The following is a 12863-nucleotide window of genomic DNA, read 5'->3' as shown; positions in this document are numbered from 1 at the left end:
AACAAGAACAAAAATGTTCAGATATAAGCCATCAAGAATAAATACCCCCCCCCCCCCCCCCCCCCCCAAAAGAGCAGACAGAAGCTCAGCATATAACCTGCCAGTTCTGATCAGGCTATTCAAGATCGTGTGTGTAAAGTCACGGACTGAAGGATGACATACAAGTAAAAGCCCTTTTTTAAGGGTCAGCGAATGTGACACTGTGTACTGCTTTGCGGTCTTCACGGTTTAAGGAAAATAATTCAGGGCCAAGGTAAACGGCTTGCCTCTTCTTTGCCACTCCATCCTCTGCAGTGCAATAACTTTGATGGTTGGATATTGATGATATCTTGGGGTCTTTATAAGGACATTCTGTATCTTTGTTATTAAGTGGCTTTTTATTGGATTGTGAGGCTTTATCTTGGGGCATTTTAAAGCACACAGCAGAGAAAGAGACCTGACCGCGGGATGCTTTCCATCATTTTCCCTTTATTTTAAAAAATGATGAATCACTTCTGTCAATTGTTGTGATGTATCAGTCATTTTTATATGAGTCTGGAGTGTCATCACACTACATGATATACCATTTTGCTGGAAGCCAGTTGGTAATTCGAAGCCAAAAAAATATAGTGGAAAAAAAAACAAAAAACCTCTGTCTTGATTTATCTTCAAAAGTGTGGCACCACCATTCATCATTAAGGGGCTTAGTTTCGTCTTTCATCTAGCCAAATCCATCCCTAAAACTTTACTCATTAGCTGCCAAGTTGATGAGGTGGCGGAAGACATATATGTGTGTTTCTACCACCATATGGTAGATGCATTCAAATGTTTCAGTGGACGTGTGAACCTCTGTAAGCACCATGTGGCTTCTTTTGTGTTTGTGGCTTTTTGTCATCATGCTAGAGCCACATTGATGTTTTGTTGGTTGCTTAAGTGTTTGTGATACATGATCAGCTGTGCAAAAAGGAGATTCTTTGGAAGGAAATTAATCTTTGGAACTTGTGCTTTGGAACAAGACACAGGGATGTGCTTGAGTTTATTTTGATTTGCAGCAGAAATATTGGAGCCTGATGGAACTTATTCAAGACTGTTTTCAGTTCTTTTTTTTTTTTTTTTTTGCTCTGCCATATAAAATCAAGTAGTGGTCCCTGTGAAGAGGAGCACTTGAGTGAAGAAACCGTCCACTCTGCAATGTCACCTTTTAATTCCTAGCAATCGTTTACCTCCTTCTCACTTTTATAAAGCTTTTCTACTGCAGAAGTTTTGACACGTAATTCCAGGAAAAGCAAATTTGTATTTAATATTAATGATGTTTGATGTTTCAGATTTAGTTTGGCTAATTTCAGTGCACACACTGACTTGCAGTAATGGCTTTCTCTGACACCTAAATGGACCAGAGTGTTGTTAATGTTTCTCATTCCATCTCTGCTCTCACTTTTAGAACTTTTTTTTAAACTAAAAACGCACTACTAATGTTGAATTAGTACTAAATTCGAACCATGCATCTTAGATTATATGGTCTGAATCATCACTTAAAATAAAAAAGGGAAAAAGAAAAACGTAATCATTTTAGTTTTTATTAGTTGGTTCAACACTTTAACATTTTTTGAGTTGTTACTCATTGTCTTTGTGGTTTACATACTTACAAGTGCAGACACCAAAATTCAATATGTCAAACTTTTAACCTCATGACCTACTGACCTTTCCTCCTCTTGTATTCTTTTTTTCTTTTGAATTTTCACTCTGAGGCAGTAAAACTAAATCGAAACCACCTGGACCTCGTGAAATAACCCGCTAAATTATTTAAGACTGAATATCATGGTCGGTTTTGATATTAGTCTATTTTAAACAAATCTGCAACCTTTTATTCACCCAAAGTTGTTTAGATTTCTCTAACTCCATCTTTTCTTACAGCCCACTCAGTCCTCCAGAAAGCTGTTTTAAAAGCTAAAAGATAAAGATAAAATGTTTATTATTCATGACCACCTACTCCTAATTCTACCTAATGAATTTTTAAAATTTCCTTACTCTGCCTATATAGTGTCAGTAATGGCTGCCGCTAGAGATGTGAGAGTTGGTACTGTGGCTTGTGATCATGATTCCTTAAGGGAAAGGACCTCCTGTTATACAAGTGAGCCTTTAATAGGATGTTTCAAAGTGATATTATTGCATAACTTACCTGATAAAGTGAAAGTATATTTTTTGCCATAGCATGCTTCCGATCCTTCATCTTAATCAGCTACAATGCAAACTAAAACTGCAAAAAATATGTATACACGGGGCAGGTGGTGGGATTACTCTGGCTACCTGTGACATAACAAGAGGTTTAAAAACGGTTTGCTATAGAATCACAAAGTCACAGTGGGAGGCCCTGAGCACGAGGATGGCAGGAACAACTGTACATTTAATCCATCCACCATTAATGTCATCCTATAATACCACAGAACAAGACCAGCAAAGCTGATGTCAAGAAATGTAACAGTTATCTATCTAACACTGATGTAAACCAGTTTAAAAGATGGAAGGAAATACTAACTTTGTACTTTTAACATGTATTTTTTTTTTATTGCAGCACTCAATAATAAACTGGTAGTGGAACCCTAAATCGGCACTCGATAATCAAAACTTTGAGAACCCCAGCTCTCGCTTAAATTGAAGAGTGAGAATTTTGTAGTTTCACAGCACAAACCCTCCCACCCCTTAATCTGTTCCAAAACAAATGTTTCTTTAGTTTCCAGAATTGCAACATTTGCTCAGGAGATTGCAAAAAGTTTAAATTTTGGTGGATGCACTTGGAGGTATGTGGTTTCTATTTTTGTACAAAAAGTGTTCTTGGGTTTAGTTTTAGGGATGCATCGAATGTGACTTACTGCAAAAAGTGACCCCTTTTATCTGGATGATGGTCCCAAAATATCTACATATTCAGTTCACATTAATGTAAAACAGCAAATCCCGAGAATAAAGAAAAAAAATAGAAGAACAAAGTGTTTGGAAAAAATTTGATGCCTGGTGATAAATTTAACACACAGAAGGAACCACACTGCATTTAAGTGCATTTTTATAACCAGCGTTTGTGGCTCTTGTTAAAACTAATGCAGTCTGATGCATAAGCCCTGCAAGTAAATCCTTCCTTTATTACTATACATTTAAATACTTATTGTTTGAGTGCTGCTTGTATTGGTGGATGTGGTGGTACTGAGTTGTTTTGGATTATGCCAGAACTTTCTTGTTTTTATATCATTTATATTGTATTGATGTAAATGGGGTGGACGAGAGAGAGTTGTACATAGAAGTAAAACAAATTACACAATAGGTTTATTTATTTACTTTACAAAATTTAATTAATTCATTATGGAAATATATCTGTGATAGAAACAAAAACAAAAGCAGTTCTCCCTTGTGTTAGCTACTCATTAGCTTTCTGTGACTGGACCTAAATTAAAAATGTTGTTTTTTGTTTTTCAACATGAATTTCACACTTTCATGTCCGTGAACACAACTTTTAATCAGGCTATATCAGTCCATATATACATTTCACAGATTTTCACACATCATTTGTATGATTTGTAAGATCATAATTCAATACAAAAGTGTTGCTTGATTAGGTTTAGGCATTAAACACAACTAGGTTGGAGCTGGGCAAAAACCCCCGCTTGTTTATGTTTATAAAAATGTCTTAATTTGTGTTAAAATACAACATTGCTGCTCCTGGTTCCCATAGTAACACTTCCCTGCTTTCTCTACAAAGATACAAAAAGTACATGCTTCTGATATGAAATATATTTCCTATTGAAATACATTACATACAAATTTGTGTTCACTGACACAAAATTGTAAGACAGCGGTCCCCAACCTTTTTTGCGCCATGGACCGGTTTATGCCCGACAATATTTTCACGGACTGGCCTTTAAGGTGTCGCGGATAAATACAACAAAATAAAACTAGTACCGGTACCGAAAAAAAGAAAATTTATTCATAACACACGTAAAAAGACCAAGGAAAACCGAGTAAACGATAAAAACGATAACAAAATAACGCTGAAAACCGATAAAAACCCAGAAAACCATACATTTCACACCTGAGCCTCAACTCTCACGGCCCGGTACCAAACGACTCACGGACCGGTACCGGTCCGAGGCCCGGGGGTTGGGAACCGCTGTTGTAAGAATTTGTTTTCATGAATATGAAAAAAAAGATTAATTTTGTGAGTGCTGCCTATTTGGTGGTGAAGCACAAAGAAAGCTGAGAGCCACTGATGACACCAACTTCTAGCCTAACAAAAAGTCTGCCTTTGTAAGTTTAAGATGTTCTTTCCTTAAAATTAAATCAATAAAAAATGAAAGCACTACTCTGTAATCTTGTAGTTTTGACTCATTTTTCCATATGAGAATGTTTGCTTTTGCAAGGAAACACTCTTAGTGGCAGGTGATTTAACTAAACCCAATGGGTCGAACAGGTGGCTATCCCAGTTGGCAGGGTTGGAGGAAATCTTTGCCTTTTCACACATCATTATTGTGTGTGTGTGTGTGTGTGTGTGTGTGTGTCTGTAATGCAGTGCAGTCAACACTCGATAGCCTCCTCAGTGGTTTGAATGACACGCTTCCCTAGGAACGGTGGGGTGCAGAACCATATCAGTCAGTGATGGATGGTGGGAGGGTGTTTTCAATGATGGATCTGTAGGTCTATACCAGGAGTGACTGTGACATACTGAGCTGCCAAAATGCTTTGGTGTAAAGCATCCTCTGTGGTCAGATTTGAGATATCCTCATCCTCTCCACTCAGTGTTCACATCACTGATTACAGGTAGAGATCATGTCAAGTCCTTCTTGTCCTGGATTGAGAGTCTTGTTGTTTTTGGCTCACTAAAACAGCAGTCGGTCCTCTTATGTGTCATCGAAAGACCCGGTTGTGTTTTCTACAAGCTTCAGCAGCTTGAATAAAGGGTCACTCGAGGTGCCGTCTTTGGAGCACACAGAAAGCAGAGCAGAGAGATAGAGACCCAGATAGCAGAGAGTCGATTCCTCACACACTGTGTCATAAGGTCTTTAACAGATGGGGGGGTGCTATGTTTAGCACAGATGACAAGTGCTCTAAAGAAACTTGGAGCATCGTGACAGAGTTTGCACTTTCAGCACGCACTACCTCACTTTGCAATTTGATTCTTCATGTTAACATTAACTGTAAGGGCTTTTTTTTGGTAGGTGTCACAATGTGATTGAATGTGTTATGTTTTTACTTTGAATTTATCTTGATAAAAGAGACATTTCACTGCATTGGATCATGCATGCAAACTAAGATGAAAAGAGTACTGAATGTCATACTCAAATAGAAGACCTGATGATCAGAAAATTAAAGACTTATACTAATCAATTTAAGATCTTTCTGTTAATCATGTCTTGCTTTGTAGACATCACTATCTGCTTGCTTCCACCATTTGTGTCAAAATGGTGACCCGCTCAAGTTAAATGAGTTGGCAGCTTGACCCTTAGGGAATAGTTCAGAGTGCACACCCCTTGTCAGGCTTGTGCCCAAACATGCTCCTGACATGATGCACCACCCTTGTGCTTGGACATTGTGGACTGAAAACTGCTGTTTGGTCTCTGAGTTGTAAGCATAACATCCAGCTATTATTATCAGCAATGATCTTTAAGAGACGTGAAAGTTGGGGCAATTTTACACAGAATTTGTTGCTCACTGTACATATTTTTAGGTATATCATGAAAATGCAGATGCGGTTGTGAAGTAGCCTGTGGAAAATTATAAAGATAGCAGGACAGCTGGAAGCAGTACAGAAGAGCACAGGAACACAAGAAGGAGAGAGAGGTCAGATTCTAATTATTCATGACTGGGAGGAATCAGACATTTTTCTTGATGATGGACATTTCTGCATTTAAAATGTTGTGTACCAAACAATACAAATTCATTAACATAATATATCATTATTTTAGGTTTTCAAATCAAACTGAAAAGTTGCTTTTACCAGTGTAAATCTGGAGTAGGATTAAAATGCAGTAACCATGAAAGAAACAAGTACGGCGTCCTGACTGTATTAGAGAATATTAGTCTGTCTTTTTTTGCATTTTCTAAAATTTTGAATCACATTTAAAAATCCATTAAAAACCAGTTTCTCTCTATTTAATCTTCTAAAATATGTATATTTATAAAAGGTTCTCTAAGATTTGTACAGTGCAAAGGCTTGTTTTCACCTTAATGATTTTTAAAACAAATCTTGTTTTGTTGTGTATACCTGCCCCAAAATGCCTCTGAAAATTGAAAATAATATAAAAGGAAGGAGAGCCATCTGCCAGAAAGCCCTAAAGGCAAACTTCTCAGACTAGCAAAGCAAAGTACATGCATTCAGCTGCTTTAAACCATACAGTATGTACGGGCAATATTTTAAGCTGGAGTACATATGCTGGCTGTAGCACTGATACATTATCACCGACTGCCATAAACAGAAACAACATCCACTTACGTTCTGAAACAATAAACAGTATTAAATGTTTCTGCACTGTGACAACTTGATTTAGTCGCCATTATTGTTGGGGTTAATTGACTTCCTCCTTCATACACTGGGAAAAAAAATGAACAGCTCATTATGAGGTTCTGCCACAGGTTTAAATAACATTTAAAAGTTCTCCAAGTTCAGTTTTTCTTACATCACAAAGCAGATTTTCTTTTAGGAACTTTTCAAAAAAAAAAAAAAAACTAACAAACTGGAATTCATCCAAGAAACTGTTATCATATATGAAACCATAAGTAAATAAAAAATAACCTTTAGCTTTTCTTTTACAGACAAATGTGCCTTTTTTTTCAAAATGTCTTTGACATTTTGTTTATTATAAATAAACAAAATATCCCACTCAGTGAGGTCATTTGTCTCATCAATTGCAGACAAAATCGAAGTGATCTTGTTGAGCTAATCTGAGCATTCAAAGCAGAAATATGGTGGAAAAATCAATAACTGGCAAATCTTTCAACCGTGCATACACCAAACACCCACATACCCCAAGTGTGCAAACTAGCATTTTTCAACTATTTGGCATTCTCATGTGTGGTAGTCAAATTCACCTTTTGCATTTTAACATCCATAGTTTTGATTTTAGAGTTCTTTCCTTTTGCAGCCTTGCCTCTCATAAGATAAACTCACATCCATTTGTCAAGTTTGTCTGACTTTTAGTTCTTAGACCAAGTGGGTCAAAAGTCGTATCCCTATACTTTCAGATTGAATAATGCTGTATATGTTTGAGCATTGCATTTTCAGTTCTACATTAAAATCATGTGTGCAGCAAAACCAAACCTCTTTCACAGCTAGGAGCCCTTGCAATTTTTATGGAAATTTGGTAAGACTGTTTTACATATTTCATTACGGTGTTTAAAATTATAACTGTTTCACTGTGTAAACAGTTACTCAGTCATTAAGCATCCATTTTCACTGCTTCTACCAACTGTATACCATTCCCGCAAAAGGAAAGATACAAAAAAATTGAAACTGGCTGCCGTTATCACAAATCATCAAACTTTGTCAGCTAATACTAAACATGAAAGTGTAACATTTGGTTTATATAATCAAACTTGCTGGACAGCATTTCATAAATGAAACCAGTTTTACTGTATTTTTGGCATCTTTGGAACATAGTATTTTTTTCCCCAGTTCAACTGAATTTTGTTGATTTCATTTAGTGCCATTTCACAGTAATAGTCATGTCTTTCTAGTGCTTTATGTTAGTAAAGATCACGCAGCATTAGAGAATCTCACTTCATCCCCTGTGAGCAAGCCCTCGGCGATTATACCACAAGTAAGCCTGGCCTTTGAGAACAAAGTGCTCTATTGGGATAATATGGTCTTCTTAAGCATATAATGGGGCCTGCTAATTCAGAATTTTGTATATGAAATAAAGGATTTAGAATTAATTTCTGGATTTAACATGGAGCCAGTGATATGGGGAGATATGATCTCTTACTCGTCCCCGTTAATGCTGAAGTGAACTAAACTGAAGGCTTTTCTGAGACAGTGGGCTAATAATTAACAAGAATAGTCTTGCCTACAAGAAAAAAAAATGCATGAACTAATTTTTTTCTTTTAGGCAAGACTTCTTTTGATGTTTGAGGACAAACATCTTGAAACTACTGCCTCACCTGAAACAGTCACATCACCAACAGGTTCGTCTCAGTTCACAAATTCTTTTTGAGAAGTCGCCATAACTTGACTAAAGATGAGGTAGGCAGCAGAGAGACTTGGGCTCCCCAGAGTGATCTGCATGATTGAAGCATGGTGATGTCAGTCCCTGTGGAAGACAAAGCAGGATGAGCTCGGTGTTATTGGCTTTGGCTTCTCTCAATTCAGTCGAATGTCAAAATATTAAAGGTCAAATCTGAGAGATGGAAATATTATGAAAAGGTCTAAAGCATGCTCTGAGTTTTTATCACCAGTCTCTTGGGACTGAACATTTGACAGTACGGTGACACTGCACGGCTGAAATTAAGTAGCATTATTTGGAGTCACAGTTTACCATTTTGGCTCAATTAAACCCATTATAGCTAGACAGTGTATCAGAATAAGCAAGTCTAAGAAAATAATGGCGATAATGAAATAATTCCCACTAATATACTGTCCCTTTATATACTAATGCATCAGTCTGAATCATAGCCAAATATCCCTGTTGTATCCAGTGCTACGTTGTTGTTCATTCCCTCAGCGGTGAGAATATGTTTTGTTATTTCATTATACAGGAATTGGTTTTCTATTCAGAAGGCTCAGCTATTTGCTGCTCCACTTACCCTGACAGTAACAAAGTGAAACTTTAATCTCCCCTCAATGTCAACAGCAGCTGATAGCAATTACGGAGAAAGCCTGGATACTGAAGTGGTGCGTTTGACTCAAAGAGTTGACCCACATCCCTCACTGAAAATTTAACTGAGTCCTCTTTATGTTTGCAGCCGCTGTCCAAGCCCAAATTTCTTTTCTGGCCCTAAATTGAATTAAGGAGCTACGCCACTGAAACAGTTACACAATTGTCTGGATCTGTGCAGATTTCAGCATGCAAATCAAAACATTATAGATATTGTTTTTCTTCACATCCTAGTCCCATACTAAGTGGCCATTTTATAGTTAAACAATGCAAATTAGATGTTGTAATTTTGTGTAAATTTAATCTGCATGAAGCTGGAGGAGAAAACTGCAGGCATTATCTCTGCCTGAATGTAGTGAGCACACTGCTGTTTTACCTACTGACACTTAAGTATAATGCAGCCTTTGCTGTGCTGCAGTCAACACACAAAGCTCCTGCTGTGTAAGAGTGAGGAGCTGTTGCACTGCAAGCTTTGCTTTCTCTGACAAAGAGCGAAACAATGGTGGAGCCCACTGTTCGTCGAGTACAAAAGCAGACTTCGAAGTGTTCAGTCTTTTCAAGCGTGCAATTATTATGTCTGTTTAAGTTTACGTTAATACTAGAACTGTTCAATCTTCATTATGTTGCTTAACACAAGTTAAAATTGAGCATGCTTTTTGTAAATGTGCTGAAAAATATCAGCTAATCAGATGAGGAATTTAACGTTGTTTCACTTCGCAACAATCCTGCTATGGAGAGCTGTATGTCTGTCATGAGGAACCAAAAGACAAAGTACACAATATGTCCTTACAAATGTCACTTAGCCAATATAGAGTAAATGCTTTAAGAGCAAAAAAATGTTTTTTAATTACTCAATTCCTTCCACCTGATCTATTGATCTAAATAGTGTCACATTGTCACTGATACTTGTTCTGTTCTGTGCTGCCTTTCCTGGAGCACTTCCCTACCTCCAGCTTTCCACATAGGCACATGTGAGGCATATATTCAAAATCCCTGAAGAGAGAGTTACTACCAAATTTAAATTAGTACATATAGAAAAAAACACTCTTCTGTTGACTGTAGTAGTCTAGACTAAAAAGATTTGGCTTGTAGCTAAATATTTATAGGCAGTGATACACTGCAAAATGCATAGTGTGTATCCCCGAGGCCTCAAACATTAGACATTTGGAGAGCATTTTTCTTTTCATTTTCCAGTTTTTACATTTAAAATCTTCATTAAAAAAATATACCTATGTTTACCAGCTAGCTTTTCCTCTGCCTTTAGTTACACATTACTGCACATCTTAATGCCCTACCACTGCTGGTAAAGCTGTTCTGTGGAAGAATCTAAAATCATTGTCAGGACTGTGTATCACATCACCTCTGTGTGTGCACTTGTGTGCTATTATGTGTAGGAACAAGATAAACTAAACTCAAACAGAAGTCAAATTGAAGTACTCCATAATGGTACCACAGCAGAAAACTCCAGTGTATCTGGAACTGATGATCAAAATGTTGCTATTTCAATTACAGATTTTTTTGTTGTTTTATAAATGATATGTAATATGAAAAATACTTATTTTCTACTAGATTAATTATGCTATTGACTTTGTAGTCTATTATATGTCTGCACTCATACCATAGATCACAAAAATTGAGCTCATGCAATGTTGAAAGTCAGCATTCTTCAGATAGAAAATTAGAATGCCAAGTAGTACAGCTAAACTATCTCTTTCCATCTATTTTTTCCATATGCAGCGTGATTGAAACAGATGCTCTGCATTTGGGCCACACTGCGGGTTGCAAGGATCTGTCAGGTGTCTGAATTACAGATGCAAATATAGTCAGCTACTTTGCATGCCAGCATCATTTGCTCAGAAAAATACTGCACCTACACCTCGGGTCCCAATATTATCATCATTAAGTTGCTCCTCATCTCAACAGGATGCTCAACAACGAAAACAGTTGAGATAAATATGGCACCACACAGTCACTAAAAGGTCTTAAATGATGCTGGAAAACATAAAGGGAGGAAACACCAATTTTCTCTGCCAGATTATAATTTTAGCGTAGCACTTAGGATCTGAGGTAATGTTAGGATGTTTGAAAATGTTGCTATCCAGAGTCTTGACCTAAATAGGCAAGAGTCTAAATTCTAAATCAAGTAACTTATAGATGCCTATCTGCAGGTGTAGTCCAACTAAATATCTAAGCCTAAAATTGTTATTTACATACATATATATAATATGTCATGTGTTTTTTGTTTTGCAATGAATTCTAGAGGACTGACATTCAACTCAATAGTAAGTGCAGTTTCTGCAGGCAGACTTTCTTTTTATAGTCAGATTACCATGTGTCGCTGGGATGTGAATCACACTGAAATCATTAAGTTCTATCACATTCACAGCTAGCTTTCCCACTGCTTTCACAAACTCAGGTGCTTAATGCTAAGAGCGCAAGTTCAGGTAAAAAAAAAAAAAAAAAATCCTGGTCAAGATGAAAACCTTTACACATCTTTGTTAGCGACAAGCAACAAGCCAGTAAAACAGAAACTGACAGATTGTCAGAGTGACATGGTGTGACAGAAATCTGCTATTTCTGGTCTCTGAATATACCAGTTAATAGTCACAACAATTAAACAGCTTTGCACTCTGCAGAGTTCTCGGGAGAGAACACGTTGGGTGTCAAAGCTGAGAAAGTCACATGCCAAGCAAGCAAGTATGCTTATTCACTTGTGATTTATTTCCTCCTTCAAATAACAATGCACCTAAAATGCACCTTTGTTCATTTCAGATGCAAGGTAAATAATGAGATTCTTTAGATCTTAATCCATTCATCGTGATGTGCATACTTATGAGCTTTCCCATATTCAGCAGGCCACCCAGGATGTATTTTGTCGATATAATTTGAACAAACCCTTGATGTTTTTGATGTAGTGCAGGTTCATGTTACTGGTTCAGAGGGTTTCTATTTTTTCTCCATCTGTCTGTCCATCTACTTGTCTATCTGGGAGATGTTATATGAGTTGGAGCAAGAAAAGGAAATATGAAATTAATTGGTTTGTTATTTCAATAACAAATAAACAACATAACTACCCCTACACAGATGAGGGTTAATTTTACTGAACTGTTTTCTTATTTAAAAGGAAAAGTAACTGCAGTATAATAGTAATAATAATAATAATAATAATGACTGTTTCCAAGGAGACTTTTGTGTCGTTTTTTATCCCCACATAAGTTTGATCAGTAATATATTATGGTTGACAAAGTAAGCTTTCAAAGATTCCAGTCTATGAATACACTCTGCTCCATTATAACATATTCCATTATTTCATGTTTTCCCTCACAAGTGCTTGCTCAGGGAATCATTTTAAAGTACTGGTACAAAAGCGAAGTACCTCGTTGAGTCTGGCCTCTAACCTATCCTCAAGAATAGATTTCAAACCAAGCTAAGGTATCTTAGACATGCATGGATAAGGCTGCTGTAGATGGGACTGAAAAGACTACAAACAAACGCCATGTACCAACATGTATTTTTGGCCTGCTGTGTTTCTTTTGCTAGTTTAAAAGAAACCAACCCTCTTCACCTCAGATTTGGCCTCAGATGAGCGTCACATATTCAGAGTTTTTGTGTTTTTTGGTTTTTTTTATTTCGCAATACAAAAATGTACACATGCCATCGCTTTAGGAAGTATTCAGTATTGTTTTAACAATTTTAAGTCTATAATATTGGATTTTTCCCCTTCTCTGTCAGTTCAGACTTAAGAACCCATGATAAAAGTAACCAGCGTTGCAGCAGTTACAGCTTACACTAGCAGTCTGCTTGGGTAAGTCTCTACAGGCTTTGCAAACCTGGATTTGGACAGTTTATCCCATTCCTCCTGGCAGAGCCTGTGAAAACTTCAGAGAACTGCTGTCTTCAGGTCTCCCTACAGATGTTCTGTGAAGTTAAAGTTTATACTTTGGCTGGGCCATTCACAAATTGTCATGACTTCCCCTAAAGCCACTGCACAGTTATCTTACCTTCTTTTTGTTTGCTGTTGCAATGTAGTTG

The 12863-nt window shown here is 37.0% G+C and overlaps 1 protein-coding gene across 6 annotated transcripts in view; it reads left to right on the top strand.

Annotated features, from left to right (window-relative positions):
- Positions 1-12863, top strand: part of grm4 (glutamate receptor, metabotropic 4) — a 206904-nt gene that overhangs the window by 104627 nt on the left and 89414 nt on the right. Inside the window, exon 1 of one of the 6 annotated variants that reach the window (XM_082533807.1) lies at positions 5729-5802. The exons of the other annotated variants lie outside the window; for them this stretch is intronic. The gene's annotated coding sequence lies outside the window, so the exon portion shown is untranslated. Of the gene's footprint in view, positions 1-5728; positions 5803-12863 lie in introns of those variants that run through there. 6 annotated transcript variants of the gene reach the window in all.

This window comes from Aulonocara stuartgranti, assembly GCF_965226115.1.
Source record: "Aulonocara stuartgranti genome assembly, chromosome: 5".
NCBI classification, from domain to species: domain Eukaryota; kingdom Metazoa; phylum Chordata; class Actinopteri; order Cichliformes; family Cichlidae; genus Aulonocara; species Aulonocara stuartgranti.
Note: the sequence above shows the minus strand (reverse complement) of the source record. Positions and strands in the feature narration are given on the sequence as shown.